At 37.8% G+C, this 18689-nt stretch overlaps 1 pseudogene; it reads right to left on the bottom strand.

The window, feature by feature from the left end:
* LOC149162268 (calcium-transporting ATPase 1 pseudogene) overlaps positions 1 to 18689 on the bottom strand; it is a 174824-nt pseudogene that overhangs the window by 122199 nt on the left and 33936 nt on the right.

Below are 18689 nucleotides of genomic sequence, written 5' to 3'. Positions count from 1 at the left end.
GTTTTCCTCCATATAATCATGTCTTTGTGAATCTTATTGTTTATGAATGCAATTGTATGGTCAATGTGTTTCTTATTCTCAATTGTTTATGATGTTTTAGATAGAGATGATTTGATGGTTTGCTGTTACTTTGAATCTACAGGTACCCTTTGAAGTGGGACAAGTAGGAGAGGAGTGGCAAATTCTATCAAGGGAAAGAGAAATGAAGCTAGGATCAAAGCGGAAGATCCAGGTTGGTCCTCTTTTCTTCCCTCTTATCTATTACACTTAAAGGAAATCTTCAATTGCTTTGATTATTTGTTTCTAAGACAGCTACCCATCTTAGTGGGACTAGCAGTTCGAATCGACACTAGTTTTCCCTGAAACAAAATGGCGACTCCACCGGGGATCGAATAGTTTGTTTTGTTTGTTTATTGTTTGCTTTATAAACTACAGACGGAGACTGAAGTTAGCCAGCTAGCTTTTGAAACACCTTTGCTATGCAATTGCAAAGTAGATGAATGCTGCTTTAATCAATCTCTGGGTTGGTTTATGAACTGAACATCCGATTTACAAAGCACTCTAAGTGCCCTTGTGGTAGCTCAATAACCTCACAAGATCTTACCCCTATACTTTGTTTTTACTGTCCCTCATAAGTCAGCCTAAATCACTGAACTTAGTTGCAAATTTTGAGCAAAAACCAAGCTTAGTTTCACTCCCTGGTCCATCGCACTGTCTGTAACTAGGCAGCCTGTATGCATCACACCTCCCATGTGTTGTAGGTAAGATGCATCCCTATTTCCCTGTGTTGCAGGTGCAATGATTGAGCGATATTGTTTTTCTCTCTAAAAGTTGGTTTTTTCCTCCTTGTTTTCAGCTCTATTCAATAGTTTTGCTGTTCATGATCAGTATCGTCTTGCTGAAACCTTCTTCCTTCACATATTTAAGCCTCCATTAGTTAGGAATTGTAAATGTTTTTGTGTAATTGTGAATCATTTACAATATTCCTTTGCCGAAAGTAGCTTAATTTAACTGTCATTTTTTTGATGCAAGTGTCGTAATTGTCATTTTGAATCAAAAGAAAAGTGTCGTAAAGTCTTCCTCTTCTAGATAATTGATTGTACTTTTGTCATTGTACTTTATTTGAGTTATTAGTATTTGAGGTGTTGAAAAAAGTTTTCAATTCGAAATCGAAAAGTGTCGTCTTAGTCTTCCTTTCGTTTTGAAAGGAAATTGTTAAGAATGTCGCTTTAAAGGAAAATAGTTCAGATCTGTAGTTAGCTTTCCTTTTTGGCATTCACACATTAAGGAAACAGAAAACAAATACATGCATGTGAATTTTCATTTTGACTTCATGCAGGATATGATTTAGGAAAGTGCATTTAGTGTGTGCTCTATGCTCTTTGCTCAAAGGAAAAAATCACAATCTTCTTTCCTTTGTAGCTAGGATTTTCATTGCTAAAAGAAAATAAATGACTTTTTATCATTTATATTGCATATTTAGGAATTTTACATCTACATCACTTGGTGAATCTTGAAAGACAAACTTCTAAGCAATATCAACTCTAAAATAAATCTCAATGAACATAAAAACACTTTGGAACCTAACGCAACACATCTAGATGTTTAGGCTAGAGACGTGTTTCGACGTTGTAAAACCTGGTAACTATCGTTTCTCATTGAAAGTTGGGTGATTTCCTCCTCTTTGATACGACAAGTGCCAGTACAGATTTGTGCTCCGCGTACCATCGCATATATATTGGGAGACCACAATAAGCTGATATCCTTTATCCTTAAGAAGCTGTGTCTGCCGCCCTATCGATTGCAATGCACTGAACAAAACATTCGGGAAGATTGGCTATCGTACATAAGTCCTTGGTAATTTCTCTATCATCTATCACCAAGGTGTATTTTGCAGTTTTGCGATTGGTTTGGTAATCCCTCTATCTAGATTTCCAGAGTAATCAGTTTCGTTCCTTTTCAAATCCTTAAAAGAAAAGGTCCATCTGAGCACTTGTCACTTTAGGCTCATTAAAAATCGAAGGCGACTAGAGTCACCTTTAGCATTTTCTCGAATCTTAAAAATTGAAAAAGCAAGTTGTGTCAAAGCATATTTAAAATTTATTTAAATCAAAATAACATCCCTGTTCCTTTGTTGATCTGAGGTTGAGATAATGGAGTCCACCAATCAAGGAATCCCTCTTGGAGGGAATCCTAGTCCTTTCTCCTCTTGGGGAGATATTCGTTCTCCATATATGGCTACATTGTCCCTTCCAAGAATCACAATTAGCCTACCGATATGGATTTTCTCGACCTCTATCGTTCAAAACATCTAATTCCTCAACAATCTAATCAGGAACTAGATGATATTGAAGTTACCCCTTCACCTTCTACTTCGTTTGTTTCTCCTTCCCCTTCTTCCTCTTCGCTTGGTGAAACTAGTGACATTAAAAACCAAATAAATGAGAAGAAAAAGAAAGGGAAGGAGAAGAAGAAGAAGCCAGCTAAACAAGGAAGCAACCATGCATCATCCGTTGAAAATATGCACACTAAACTTTCCAAACCAAAATATCCATGCCCAATTTGCAAGGGAGACCACTACCATCGAGATTTCCCTTGCATTCTGCAGATCTTGAGAGAATGGTCTCCCCGTTTGCACCATTTGGTGTCATCAACCTCTAACATTCAGGTTGACAACACACCCTCAGCTAGAGAAAACAAAGTTAATGGAAAAGTCAAATTTCCATGTAGGTTATGTGAAGGTAATCATACTCTTCACCGTTGTCCTTTTTTGGATGAAGCCAAAAGAATTTTGGATAACCGTCTTGCTTCACCACAACGACTTCCAGCTGGATACAGGAAACTCTTGCCAAGTCCTTCGCTAGTTGCAAACCCAATTGATGTAACTCAATTGTCGATCGAATCACCTATCATTGACAGTGAACCTTCTGAGTCCATCTTGGACCAAAGTCAACTGTTCGAGATGGTAGTCAACCTAGTCTTACCTTTAGAAGGACCACCTTCGAATGATACTATCATCAAAGAGAATGAGAACGACACTGTTCAAATTCTTTTTGTCGAAATAGAGTCTAATGAACTAGGGGGCAATCCACCCATTCCTTTACAACAAGAAGAGATCCCCCTAGTTCATGAGATTTATCCGGCCATCTATCTGGTACCTCCTCCGAGTAGTCTAGTCGTTTTCTTTGATTAGAATCAACTAGCGAAACCCCACCTTCCATCTAGTGTACCATTCTGAATCATAGTACAAGTTTACAAAATGATCGTGTCTGGCACTATCATAGGTGAAGGGGCTTAAGTGAGTATCCTTCTCTCAACTGCTTGGAATGCGCTTGGTTCGCCATTGATTTTGCCTGAAAAACAAAATTTGTCAGGCTTCAACAAAGGAACCCGTCGACCATTAGGGATCCTTCCAAAGTTACTGATAACTTTGAGAAAGAAAACCATACATTTGAACGTGATGGTAGTTCAAGAGCCTCTAGATTACAATCTATTCCTTGGACGTGAATATATATATATATATATATATATATATATATATATATATATATATATATAGCATGGAGCCTATTATTTCCACATTCTTTCGAGTGATGTGTTTTCCACATGAGGGCCAACTGGTATAGCTTGTTGACTAGCTTTCATTTCCTGGTTCAAACAAAGCTATGAATCAACCATCATCCCTAAATGGTCTCTTCATGTCAACAATGTCTCTTCAACCTTCATTCCATCCACCTAATTACCATGAGTAGTTCGGTGAATGTAATGAAGTTTGGGGGCATGCACCCTGGTTTGCTTCAGTAGGCGAACTGAGTAAAAGAGAGACTGTTTTGAAAGGTTATACAATTGGATTTAAAAATCATTTCCTTGTTGGATATGTGATCGATCTGAAACATGTATTCCCTTGTATGTTATGTGATTGGAAGCTCACACCATTCACCTTCGTCTATTTCAATGGACAAAGCCAAGGAAGAGTTTTTTGTCTACCGACAAAAGCAATCCTGCCTAACCACAGGGACTTCCATTTGGTAACCTGGAAACTCTCCTTTTCTGAAACACCTGGGGGCATGAAAATCTTTATATGTAAGTGAAAAAAGACCTCTGATTTTTTTTTCGTTTGTAGGTTCTCAACCCTTTAACCTCGTAGCTTGGTCGTTTCTAACCTGCATAAAAAGGCAATGAGCACATGTTATAGTAGTGTTCAAGCTCATTAAAAAAATAAATCTACCAAGAGACATCTTCAAAAGATTGGAAAGAGCAATGTTCCCGTAAGGTTCAATCTCGTTAAAAAATAAACCTGCCACTGAGCATAGTTTCTCATAGTTCAATCTCATTAAAAAATGAAACCACCTTGGTAAATAGCCTTTGTGACCGCCTTGCTATCACCCTTTTGAACCTTGGTTGTGTTCCTACCATCATCTCCATTCATTTGGCCGACCATAAACTTCCACTTTATTGTTTACCCTTTTGAGGAACAGCTGCGACAAGTGATTCTGATTGCCACCCTCTTCACACTGCCATGTTTTGAGAAGTTCCAAACTTACCTGGAACTAGTTGCTACTCAAAAATACCACTCGTTCCTAAAAAATGAGTCCCTTTTAAACTATTTTTAGGCTCATTAAATATAAAATATTGTCGGGCCATTAGCCTTTCCAGCTCGTTAAAGTAAGGGGAACGCCATCCCTCCCATATATTTTAATCTTTTTGGACCTGAGGGATTATCAAACAGAAATATTGAGCGCTTGTCTTTTTTGGCTCGTTAAAGTGATCGAAAAGTCATCCCTTTCATATTATTTTATACTTTTTCAGACTTAAGGGATTATGCCATGAAAAAGAACTATTGGAGTTTTATTTTCATCCCTTTTCAAACTCTCTAAATAAGAAAAGGACCGAGTTATCTTTGTCATCAAACTTGTTAAAACAATAGCGACAAACTTGTCCATCCAGACAAGAACATGTTTCACTATCGCTAGGCTAGCTAAAACATAGCGATAGGTTTGCTCGAAGGGAAAATTATAGACCAAGCATATGCTATCCTCCTCAAGCTTGACAAAAATAAAGAGGTATTGGTCAACAATGATTGGGGAAAAAGGGAAGAAAACTTGAAGAATTTTATTGGTAGCAGGTCGCTCTTGAACATGACACTTTCACTCCATCACCGTGATTGAGTTGGGCTGGGTTTTTCTGTTCACCATATCACCATTGGTCCTCCGTACCATCCATGGGGTTAACGTTACTAGTCCATATCAGTGTCACCGACATGTTCAAGAGAAGTCATTCAGAGAATTCACCATCCAACAAATGCCTCATCCACTACAATACCTCCACCCTTCATTTTTCATGACTGCCATTCCTGAACCTTATATCTTCAGATCGTTTTCACCTCCAGAAAAAATCATTTTCTTCGTTTCGCGTCATATATGTGGGATACATCAAGACCCTCCTACGACAGGTCACTTCTTGTCAACATCAGGTCATTATCCAAGAAGTTGACTTAGCCTTCTAGTACTTTGAAGCTTGCATGCCTCAATGGCAAGTTTCTCACTTCCGGCGACAGGTTTACATCAATGACCTCCGACTGAAAGATTTTGCATGGTGTTCGACATCGGCTCATATATTCACACCACGTGAATTGTATTGTAGTACCTTGAGGGTCATTATCATTATCATTGATTCCTCTCACATCTGTTAACAACTTACATTATTGGTTGGTAATCAGTCGATGTCCTTCCATGTTCGACTTTAGAACATCTCTTTCACATGGATCGACTTGTACAATCAGGCGAAGATTGAACGAGTTTGAAGATCCCAGATCTAGTGTCATCCATCCGATCTGCGATATATTCAGGAACATAAGGACATCAAATGTACACATAAGTTGCATAGATAGTCATCTAAGCCATGGAAGATGACTCTTCATGCGAAGAATCACTAGTCTGCAACAACAGACAATTGTCTGTCTCATGTACATGAAAATGAATTTATAAAACTGAGCATGGGAATGCTCGCCTTAGCTAGATCATGAAAATAATATGATGATGATGTATTTTATTGTATCTTATATAGGTCACCTTCTAGTTCGAATACCTCAGATCCTCATGATAAAGCATTTCACCCAACATTAGAAGATTTACAACCTCATGCTTTAGGGGGCAGCTGTTATAGACATATTTGGGCACTACAACCCCAAACTCATATGTCCATAAACTAAGGCCTCTTTAGTCCCTAAAAGTGTTGTTTCATACCCTAAAGGATCATGGTCAACTGAATACATCATTTCCTAGAAGTTCCACCTGAAAAATTACTCAGAACTAGCCAAAACTGGACCATACTGACTGCTCCATGGTCAAGGTGCAATGCATACTAGCTACCACACTAGCCAAGTGTGATGCATATTGAAATTGCCTTCTGTGGGGTGCAATGAGCAAGAATAGATAAATGGCAGAGACAGTTTGCTAAGTGGATGATCATGGAATCTTCCAGAAACTTATCCTATGACACTTGCCTCTCTGAATTCGCCAGGGATGAGTAAGCGATCGATGAAATTTCCAAGTGGAAACAAGAAATATCAATGGAATGACACTAATCAAAAACCCAGAGCTGACTCACACCCTTGCAAGACATCTATAAATGGATCCCTCATCTGAGAGATCTAGAGGCTGGAATTTTGTAATTTGTAAGGAAGTGCTATTGGTTTATCTGTGAGAAGAGACATTGTATTGTTGGGTGGTCTTGATTTTCATGAGGTGAAGAGGGCTTCTATGCTAGGAGGATGATGCTGGATCAGACAGCTGGGTTGTAATCCTCTCTTCTACTATTAATAAATTTCTTTGAGTTTTCCTCCATATAATCGTGTATTTGTGAATCTTATTGTTTATGAATGCAATTGTATGGTCAAAGTGTTTCTGATTCTGAATTGTTTATAATGTTTTAGATAGAGATGATTTGATGGTTTGCTGTTACTTTGAATCTACAGGTACCCTTTTAAGCAGGACAAGTAGGAGAGGAGTGGCAAATTCTATCAAGGGAAAGAGAAATGAAGCTAGGATCAAAGCGGAAGATCCAGGTTGGTCCTCTTTTCTTCCTCTTATCTATTACACTTTAAGGAAATCTCAAATTGCTTTGATTGTTTGTTTCTAAGATAGCTACCAATCTTAGTGGGACTAGCAGTTCGAATTGACACTAGTTTTCCCTAAAACAATATCATAAAGAGTGCATTATTTGTAAAAGAAAAATTATTAGTACATAACAGAAATAAAATGCATAAACTCAACTACGGGAGTTGTGAGCAAAGGGGGCCCTTCCTTACTCACAACCCCTTCAAATTAGAATAGTTTGTTCACTAAGGTAGGTAGAACATATTGTATTAATCTGAAAAAGATATAGTCGAGTACAATCTGATATACAATATTATCTGAAACCAACCCAACAACCCCCTATCATGAAAACTAGAACCGATTTTATACATTTACAAAAGCCCATATATGGATTGAAGTAAGGAAGACTACTAATCTAAGCCATCAGCTAACAGTTCTGTTACAAAATATCGAATTTAGCCATACTGGATCTAATCCATGACTGAAAGCATGGATTAGACAAAATTCATTACATGGCTGTAGCTTTTCTCCAAATTACCAACGAGAGAAGGTTTATGAATTTGGGCAGTATCGTTTGAAAATCTGAAACGGCCAATAGGACAACATCCATATGTGATATATTCCACACAAAACCCATGTTCCCATTTGACATAGATATTCATGGAACATAGCTAACCCTTGATGTTTCTATAGGAAATCTGAGCAGTTATAGGAAATCCGCGACTGCAGGAATTCTGGAGTGTTTGCAGGAAATAGGATCACACAACTGTTTGCAGGAAATGCGGGCCTATTTTTGAATCAAAATAAATATGCACAAGAACTCTAGATTAGTTGGCATGGTAATTAAAATAAAGAACATATAGCTGTAAGGAATACTTAAAGTTAAGGTAAAAGACACTTTTTTATGTTAATTTGCATATCTTTAGCCTACAACACCCTTTTGGAAAAAACCTAAGTATTATAACCGAAATAGGGATGATAGGGGTTAAAGATAGTTCAAAATGGGCGAGGTAAAGTATGGAAAAGGGTGTCAAAATTGGGCAAAACCAAGCCCCAACATCTCCCCCACACCTAGCTTCTTGCATGCCCCTTATGCAAGCAAAAATGTTGCATCTTCCCCAAAAAGAAAAAGGAAAAGGAAATAATTCCTTATCCTAAGCTACAACTACTGCAACCAACTAATCTGCTACCTCTGCCAACTAGTCCAACTGGTTACCATTGGATTCTGCAAGAATTTAACCCTTTTATAATTCATTATTCTTTCTCAGATGGTCGATCCTAGCCTGCTTCTTTTTAATAATTCGGGCCACTTTTTGAACCCACTCCTCATGTTCTTTTTGTATACGCATGTTGTTCTCCTTCAGGGTCTCGTTTTTCTTTCTCAAGGCTCTCTGTGAAATGGTGATCTCGGTGATGATTTCTTCCAATTCTTCTAGAGGTTGTCTCTTATAGGGGGTTACTTCCCCTTCCTTCTATCCTTAGAGGGATTGAGGGGACCTTTTGTGCTGTACAACAACCACCCATTTCATAAAATTTTTATTTTCATTTTCAAAACTATAATATGAAATGGGTCCTTTTTAAGATTAAATTGGTATCAATTTATCATTTCTCAAAAGGTCCAAAAAGAAATAAAACATTATAAACCCTTTTGAGAGAACACATAATCGGTCTTATAATAAAAAATGAATAACCCTTTATTATTGCGATAAAGTGATCGCAAGATCGCATATCACAATGACAAAGGACGCATGGCAAAGACCCATTGGTTTTCCCCGATGCGACAATGTACGAATAACTATCGGATATCGGGAAGGCAAGCGATCATAACAAAATGCCCCTCTCTTTGCTCCGATGCAATATCGCTATTGGCGATCGGGCAATGTAACATGCATATATCTAGAAGCCTTCTTTTAAAAACGCCCGATGCAAATTGGCGATATCGCTATCGGCGATCGGGGATTCCGAAAGGACACCAATATAACAACTTAAGCATTCCTCCGATCGCCGACTGCGATAAATCAAAGGCACAACTTTCAAAAAGGATTGATAAGGCCGGGATATATTATGGTTAATTAATATTAAAGGCCTTTCTCTTCCCGATAGTAATCCACTTATGCCCAACTGCCAAAACATCAAAGCCACGCTTAAATCAGTTATTCGACGAATAAATGATATGATGAGCATTTAAATGATTGACAGGTTTAAACGGCCATTTAATGGAACAGTAAGGCCAAAATCTCTTCAGAGATTGTATTCGCAACCACCTTATGTTAATCCTCCATTATGCATTGATTAATATAACTCATTCATATTTGGTTTGCGCCACCTATTCTTCGCATTACGTTCATTTTATCTCCTGTGCAGAGCTCCTCCGAAGCAGCAAATTCGGGCCAAATGGGGAAGAAGTCTAAGAAATCTGGAACAGCTTTAGCTTCCGCAGTAACAAGACAACACACTACTGATCTGGGACCTAGTAAAAAGGGATTGATCTCGGACACCACATGTCTTGGTCTCGGAAAAACTACTTGGCTGAGCATTTATAATCTGGTTGAGGCTGAAGAACCTCAGGTAACAATAGCACAAGCTACAGCAGGCTCAACCCGGAAGTCCGATGCTACCCTAAAGGATTTGGCTGATTCTTATCTACACCGGATAGCAGCTCGGCAACAAATTGTTCCATATATAGATGTGGTAAGATGGGAAATTGAGGAAATCCCAATTACTAACAAAACATTTTGCACTACCAATGGAAGAGTGTTCGGCTCGTTTCAACCTGATGATTTGAGACAAATGTACCATTTACCCGTATCGGAGAAGAAGTACAACAAAGCTTTTCTGGAGAAATTCAGAGATGAAAATGACATTGAATCAGAACCTATACGAGATTGGAGACAAAACCCAGCGAAACAAAAGCATGAGTCTTCGGGTAAGTACTTTGTCGATTCTTTATGTTCTCCTTATTGTTATGCCAGAGTAATGATGTGTAGGATTTGGGGGTTGCATGATTCCTCAAATTTCACTATAGAGATGGTACCCTTAATGGAAGCAGCATGCAATAGTGAAATAATGGATTGGGGGAATATATTATCTGATAAGTTAGCAACAGTTGTTCTTGAATTCAGAAACAAATCCCGCGTTACTAAAAGGCTCATTCCTCCATTTTACTTTAGTGCTTATATCTTAGATGCTCTCTGTTTTAACTCTGAATTTCCTGTGCTAGGGTGGATATGGACTCCACAAGACCCCATGCCCATTCATGTCTACCATTAGAAGTTGTGGAAAGCCCACTACAAACACCATCTATATCAAATTTGCCATGGTTTCATGTTGCCCATTTACTAGGCAAGTTTTGACAAACCTGCTCCTAAAATTTCCCTGCAAGTAGAGATTGACTTGACAGCCATCGGACGATGGTTTGGAGAAGAAAAATTTACATATGTGAGAATTTTCGACAGTCATGCCAGGCCTCATGCTCTCCCCTTGTATATACCCGACAACTTATTGGCTCGAGAAATAGCATATCAACTTACATCCGAAGGAGTTACACAGACTCTAAGGAATAAAAAGAAGCAGGTATGGCCTCCTTTTCCTCTAAGGTGTGGCGTTTATGCTCTGAATGACTACAAACATGCAGAGAAAGAAGTAAAAAAGATAAATACACTGAATCTCGCCACTCTTCCTAACAGGCTCGCGAAAGAGAAGTGCCCCCATCGTTACCACCAGACAACGATAGAGGCCACATGTTACCTGTTCAAACACCTTACTTCGTTCACCCAACATGGATGGTACTGGTACAAAGATTTGATCCAAACAAATTTGCCTACAATGCACTTGAACAGGCAAAACTCACTAAATTTGAACATAAAGAGAATGAGTTTGATGACCTATTCTCCTCCGCTAAGTCATTGTTCCAGGTTCAATCGCTAGCTAGAATGAGATATCATGACGACGGATTAGTCGAATTTAACAGACTTAGAGAGCAGAGGTTGCAAACTCTACCTCTAGATTTGTTAGCAACAGCCCCGATGACAGAATCAAGCGAGCCTAAACATAAGCTTACCATTGAACCTCCTGCTACATCAGAAATTGCCGGAGAAGTCCAAACAAAAGAGCAGGAGGAACTCCAGAGGAAAGAGCAGGAGGAAGTGCACAGGAGAGAACAGGAGAGGATATATGAAGAAGCACAGAGGAAAAAACAGAAGCAGAGCAGCACAGATGTGAATGTTGATGCCCAGATTGACCCAAAATTTCTCCAGGAATGACAACAATTCGATTCAATGATAAGCAATCTGGAAAGCTCAAAAGAGGCCGATACATCCAAAGTGGCTGATACACATGATACAACATCAAAAGAGGTTGCAAGTGGAACTCGCAGCCTACCCCCTACTACAGACATAGAAATAATTCCTAAAGATCCTTCGGATCAAATAATTTTGCAAGTGGAGGATATACCTCCTTTGGATGTCTTTTACAGCCCAAAGCACAGGGTCGTAGTAAAACGACAGCGGAAAAGGAGAAGGATTGATTAACCCTCTGATGACCTAACAAAATTGTCCCAATATGCCGGAGCCTATTCAACGGCCACCATGAACAAGGCATCAGAAGTGAGTAATCTGTTAAAAGAAAATGACCAGGAAATCGCTTCCCTACAAGCACAGCTATCGGAGGCACAACAGAAAGCAGAACAATTTGAACAGCAATTGTCTACACAGCAACAGATAAATAATCAGTTGAATAAGTAGTTGCATGAAGAAAAACAAAGGATCGATTCAAGCGCAATTCAAAAGCAGAAAGAATTGTCGGAAGCATTAGCAAAATTGAAAGCAATGAATGAATAGATGATAAAGACAAAGGATGAGCAAATTGCTCAATTATCAGGACAAATAGAGAAGTTCAAGAATCTTCCGCAGCCCGCCGAGTTCAGAGCAGAAGCACTACAAATTAATAAGGCATTGGTAACACAAATAAGATTATTATGTCAGAAAATTGCTCAAGTGGAACCCCTGTGTGACATAACAACATCAATAATAGATAAATCAATCGATGCTATAACTGACTTGGAGCAGGCTGATGAGACTTTGAAAAATTTTCTTGATTGGCAGGACACTGATGAGGGACAGGCAACTAATTTGCCAAAAATCTTAGAATCTCGTAAAGAAATCCTATTTATGGAATGGCAGTCCCAGTTAATGAAGGCAGAGAGAGCAGTTTCCAGATGCAAATTAACCACTAGTAATTTGGTTGAATTAATTAATGACACTCTCTATTTATCTAATATGATCTCTCAATGTACACCAGGTAAATTACTATCGGCTAAAACATTGGAGCAATCATGTCATCAAGAGCTGGAAAAGAATGGGAGATTGATCGCATGTATTAATAGTTTAACTTGGGACACCTATTGGTTGTTCCTAGTAAAACCATACAGCCAGAGAGCCGCCCTGAAGTGCCAAATAGATGCAATCGGGTGTATCATTCCCGATATACAAGATGCCACCTATGCTGCTCAACTCAATTCTCGTCTCAGCTGACCTCAAGAAGTGGAACCGATGCTAGCAATATGCCAACTCAGGTCGAAAGGCAAACAGCCAGAGTGATGATTCATACTGCCGATTGCTAGATTGCTTTGAAGAAGATATTCAAGATCAAATTGTACCAATTAAGTATCATTTTAATTTTGTAGTTAGTTATTTTAATTAAGTATTTATAGACCCTTTCATGTATTTAGAAAGGGTCGTAAGTTTTTGTATATGACTTAAACCTGAAGTTGCACTACTGTACTTCAGATATATATTTTTTTATAAAGATTGGGCTAATTATTCGAATTTTGATAACGAAGCTTTTATGTGGATGTGCACTACTACCTTTATTTAAAATTATTTCTGAGTCGGAAGAAGGAATCCGAATTACGATTGATGTTGCGAATGATTTGAAGCGCATATGGTACTATTATCTATGTCTGAATTCATTCTTTTTATGTGAATTGTTATTTGATCATTCTTGCGATTATTCAATATATGCATGTGTTTTAACAACATTCTTTATACTTTCCACTATTGGATGTTTACAACATGCTTTTCTTTTAATCATACATGTATCAGTAATATAAAAAGATAAGTGTAACAATGTTTTATTAATTACTTTGTTCAACTATTTGAACAAAGCAATTATTCTATGAATGAATGTCTATGTTTATTGAATAGAGTCATCTATATGCCTTTTGATGAACAGAGATTATCAAATGTTGCACTTAAGAATAGAAGCTTCCCGGGATAGAATAGTCATTTGTATTTGTTATTTTTGCCTCTTAGACTAAGTAATCCATTTATTATCATTTATTAGATAACCAATCACTCATCCATCCCTTTTATTCATTACTGGGAAACTGGTCCCATCATATCCAGTCGGAGCCATCATCCCAAACGGAAAAGGAGCTGTATTAAGGTCTGACCTGATGGTTATCCCCCAATGTCGATGCAACGATTTTCGGGACATCAACATTTTTGGCGCTAGAAGGAGGGCCATGAACTGTGAATGGCGAGCAAACCCAAATCTACAGACCATTCTAAGAGTAAATCTCCCTCCACATCACCTCGTACTTCTCAATTGCATGCTGGTTCTCCAGTATCCAAGTGAGAAGAAGAGGAATAAACTACCACTTCTCAAACCCACAATACTCCAGAACGATTAAGTCCTGAGTCCCCTGAAGTTCAGTTACTCATCCATAAACTTCAAGGCTTCTCGATATCACCACAAAAATCTGAGGTATCTCAAAGCAGTGAAACTTCGCAATTCAATCTACCTCACCCTCTCACCAGACTTCAGAGTGGAAAACTCGGTATTGAACCTACTGAGTTGCCCTTACCTAAAAGAAAAAGAGTAAAAAAGAATACTGAAGGATCTGACAGTGAATCATTCTCATCAATGTCTTCCATCTCATCTTCCCCAGTGTGAAGTCAGTCATCCACTCCCTCATTACATATTGTTGTTCATCAGGGATTAGGATCTTCAACATCCCAACCTGCTCAATCCTCAATATCAAGTCCTTCCCAAACATTTGGAATCTCATCAGCAATATCATCCACTACTGGTGTTTCAATGGCCGATCCATGGAATAATCCTGGTGCAGTCAGAATGCCTGCACCATTACATGCATTGCCTGATTCTCCTGAAAAGTGGCTACCCAAGTTTAATCCAGAATCTGGAACACAAGCTGAAGAACATATTAATAACTTCATGTTATCAGTTAATCTGAAAGGAGTAGCAGAGGAAGATGTTGTCGTTAGGCTTTTCCCTTATACTTTGCAAGGATCAGCGGGATCTTGGTATTTTTCCCTACCCTCTGGATCCATTACCAGTTGGAACATTTTCCAGGAGCAATTTCTGACTAAGTATGGCGATGATAGATCTTTAGCGACACTGATCAATGATCTCTCCAATCTTAGGATAGAGCATAAGGAACCGATTAAAGAATTCAACTCGCGATTCAATAAACTCTTAAATAAGATTCCAACGGCCTCCAAACCAAGTGAGCAAATCAGGAGCGAATGGTATATAACAACCCTTCCTTCAAATATAGCCATTTTTGTAGACAGAGCTGGAAAACCAACTTTAGCTGAAAATATGAAAGAAGCACTTGCTGTGGAGAAACGTATTAATGCTCTAGAAAAGAAAGCTGCTCTTGAAGATAGAAAATCCAAAAAAGTTTCTTTTAAAGATGATTCAAAGAAGAAAACCCCTAAAGATCCATATGATATGGAGGGTCTACAAAAGGTCCTCAAGACTATGTCAAATGAAATGGTTGAAATAAAAAAACAAGTAGCTGAAACCTCAACAAAAAGGCCATTTAGAAATTTCAAGAAACCTGAATCAAAACCACCAAATGTTATATCTAATGCAGATTCAGATCCTGAAGAGGAAGAAGAAGATGAACCAATTTCACCATCTGATGAAATCGAAGAAGAGGAAGTTGTTGAATGCCATGGAATGTGGGACTTCATATTACCTAATTCTGATACAGAAAATGAACAAGAAGCTTTTCCTGTGACTACTAGGAGTAAAGGTGCCCCAGAACATGTCTAGGCAAGTTCAAAGAAAAGGAGCGCAGGTGCTACTACTACAAAGGAAAAGGTATCCACAAAGAAGCCGGCTGCAACAGTACCTCAAAACCAACCATCATCCTCAAATATACCTTCAACATCTAAAATGTTGGCAGTATCGGAGTCAATGGATTACAATATTGTTGATGATATGAAGAAGACTAAGGCAAACATCACCATGTTTGAACTTAGCAAATTAAAACATCAGTAGAAATTGCTTCTTAAGGAACTGAATGCAGTTCCTTCTTCACCTCTTCCTAGTGCTAAAGCTGCAAATGATTCAGGTCAACCACCTTCTGGTAGGGTTGAAGCTACTGACATGATTCTAATTGGAGACAGATCAAATTCACATACTCCTCCTTTCCTCTTAACCTATGAAATTTATAATCGAAATCTACACAATTGTTTGATAGATTCAGGGACATCCTCTAATATAATGCCAGCTTCAGTTTGTTCTAAACTGAACATTGATCCCAAAATTTCCGTAATTCACATTGTGTAGTTAGACAGAACTAAATTCCAGGTTTTAGGGGAAATTAACTCTGTAACTATCAGGTTATCGGCTGATCCACGAGTAGTCCAAAGAATTGATATCTTAATCGCTGATATACCTCAATTTTATGGTTTAATTTTAAGTAGGGATTGGTCTGAAAAGCTCGATGGGTATATTTCGACCGATTGGTCCCATATGTGGCTACCCTACAAGGGAAAGCCAAATCAAATAAAAATCGATCGGGAGAAACACATGACCCATACTGTTACAGAATTTGAGCAGGAAAATCAACCAATAGCATTTAATAACAATATCTTGGGGAATTATTCATCTGAATCATTCTTTGGGAACTTCACTGCCCAACCATCTCCTTTCTCAGTAAACAATTTTACATCGCAGATTGAAAATTTTTCACAAACAGATAAATCAAGATGTTTTAATGTTACTGAGGAAACTGCAAATAAAATTGTTGATAATTCTTTATTTTGGTTACTATATTTTGATGGGTCTAAGTCTAGTGAAGGCTCGGGAGCAAGATGTATTTTGGTTAGCCCTCAGGGAGAGAAAACGATGTTGTCATGTAGGTTTGAATTTGAATGCACGAATAATACAGCCGAGTACGAAGCCTTAGTTCAAGGACTATACAAAGTGATTGGCCTCAAGGTTTAATATTTGAAAGTGTTTGGTGATTCAGAAATTGTTATTAAATAGGTGGGAAATACAATTCATTGTCTTTCTAGCCATCTCAAACATTATCAGTCGCTGGTACAAGAAATCACCTCTCAATTTTTAGCATTAAATATTTCTCCCATCCCTAGGTCTCAGAATTCAGCAACTGACTTGCTAGCCAATGTTGCTTCCAAACTCCTACCTTCCGAAGGTTATAGCCCAGATAGATTTTCAGTAGAGTTACCTTTTAGACCATCAATTCCTGACAATGTCACTAATTGGTGAGTGTTCAATCACGATGAAGACATCTTACATTTTTTGACTTCCGACAAGTCCTACGATGATCAGATCATTGAGGAAAGCGAGCATGATCTTCAGATGAAAGAAAAGCACGAGGAAAACTCAATACCGAAACCTGTGGTTAAACTTAAGGATCTTTACGATATTAAAGACAGGTTTAAACAGGTGACCAATGCAAAGCTCCAAAGTTCCACCTTAAGATTGGAATTGATAAATCTAGGCACTGAGCAGAATCCTCAAAATATTAATTTGGGATTAGGACTTTCTGTGGAAGAAAGGATAGCGTTCATTAGATTATTAAAAAAAAATAAACATGTCTTCGCTTGGAAATATGACGATTTAAAAACATACGATACATCTGTCATCCAGCATACCATTCCAATGTTTTCCGAACAAAAACCAGTTCAACAAAAGTTGAGGAAAATACATCCAAACTTAGAGAGTCAAATAAAATCAAAACTCATTAAACTCTTGAAAGCTAAGACTATTTTTCCTGTTCAGTACTCAAACTGGGTTTCCAATATGGTGCCTGTTAGGAAGAAAAATGGCGACATCAGGATTTGTATAGATTTCAAAAATCTCAATAAGGCAAGCCAAAAAGATAATTTCCCATTACCTACCATGGAGCAGATACTCCAATCAGTAGCAGGTTCTGAGTTAATGTCCTTTTTAGATGGTTTTTCAGGATATAACCAAATTTTGGTCCATCCTGATGACAGACTCAAAACAACCTTCAAAACAAAATGGGGAACTTACGCTTATCAAAAAATGCCTTTTGGGCTTATTATCGCAGGAGCTACATTCCAAAGAGCTATGGATATAACCTTCAAAGGGTTGATCAACAAAACAGTAGTTGTCTATTTAGATGATATAACTGTATTTTCCAAAAAAGGATCCAATCACTTGCACGATTTGAATCAGATCTTTCAACGCTGCAAGAGATATGGTATTTCACTCAATCCCAAAAAGTCCTTTGCTCTTAATCAAGGAAAGCTCTTGGGCTTTATCGTTTCCAAAGATGGTATTTACATTGATCCGGATAGGATTAAAGAAATTTCTGAAATTCCTTTTCCTCACAATAAAAAATCGATGCAGTATTTTTAGGTCAAATTAACTTTGTCAAGAGATTTGTTCCTGATTTTTCTCATATCATTTTGCCATTACAAACCATAATTAAGAAAAATTTAGTGTTTAGATGGGGATCTCCAAAAAAGGAAGCATTTAATTCAATCAAACAATCAATAATCAATGCCCCCGCTTTAAACACTCCTAATTTTTTTAATCATTTCATATTGTACACTATCACGTCCGGTTTATCTTATGTAGCAGTACTCACTCAAATTAATGATCACAACCTGGAAGCACCAATCTCATTTTATAGTTAAAATCTACAGGGTGTTGAACTAAATTATTCCGAAGTTGAAAAACAAGCCTTTGTTGTGTATAAAGCTGTCAAACATTACAGACCCTTCCTTTTAAAAGCCCATACAAAAGTTATAGTTCCTTTTCCTGCAGTAAAGCAATTACTAATTCAAAGAGAATTGGGTGAAAAAAGAGCAAACTGGGTTACAACACTTCAAGAATATGACTTAGAAATTAAACCAAAAAAGATTGTTAGAGGCCAAGGTTTTTGCAGGTTATTAGCAGGAGCATCCAATATTCAAGAACCAAGTGATACAGAACATATTGAAGAAATCAACTAGATAAGTATTACTGATTCTGAATCGCAATATGCAGACTTGATCTTTTATTTGAAAAATGGATATGCACCTCCTAACCTGTCTTATAAAAATAAATGGGCCATTAGATTAAAAGAAAAAAACTTCACAATCATTGATGATGTACTTTTTAGGCAAAATTATGATTTGATTTTATTAAGATGCCTAGAAAAACCTGAAGCACAAAAGGTTTTGCAAGAACTACATGATGGACCAACAGGAGGACATTTTGGAGTTGACACAATAGCCCACAAAATCATTCATGCTGGATACTATTGGCCCACCTTGTTCAGAGATGCTCATGAATATGTAA

The sequence above is a fragment of the Pinus tabuliformis genome, chromosome 5_2, assembly GCF_031772625.1.
Source record: "Pinus tabuliformis cultivar Carrire ecotype Pingquan chromosome 5_2, CPIR1, whole genome shotgun sequence".
Taxonomy (NCBI): domain Eukaryota; kingdom Viridiplantae; phylum Streptophyta; class Pinopsida; order Pinales; family Pinaceae; genus Pinus; species Pinus tabuliformis.
This window is presented reverse-complemented; position numbering and strand designations above follow the sequence as displayed.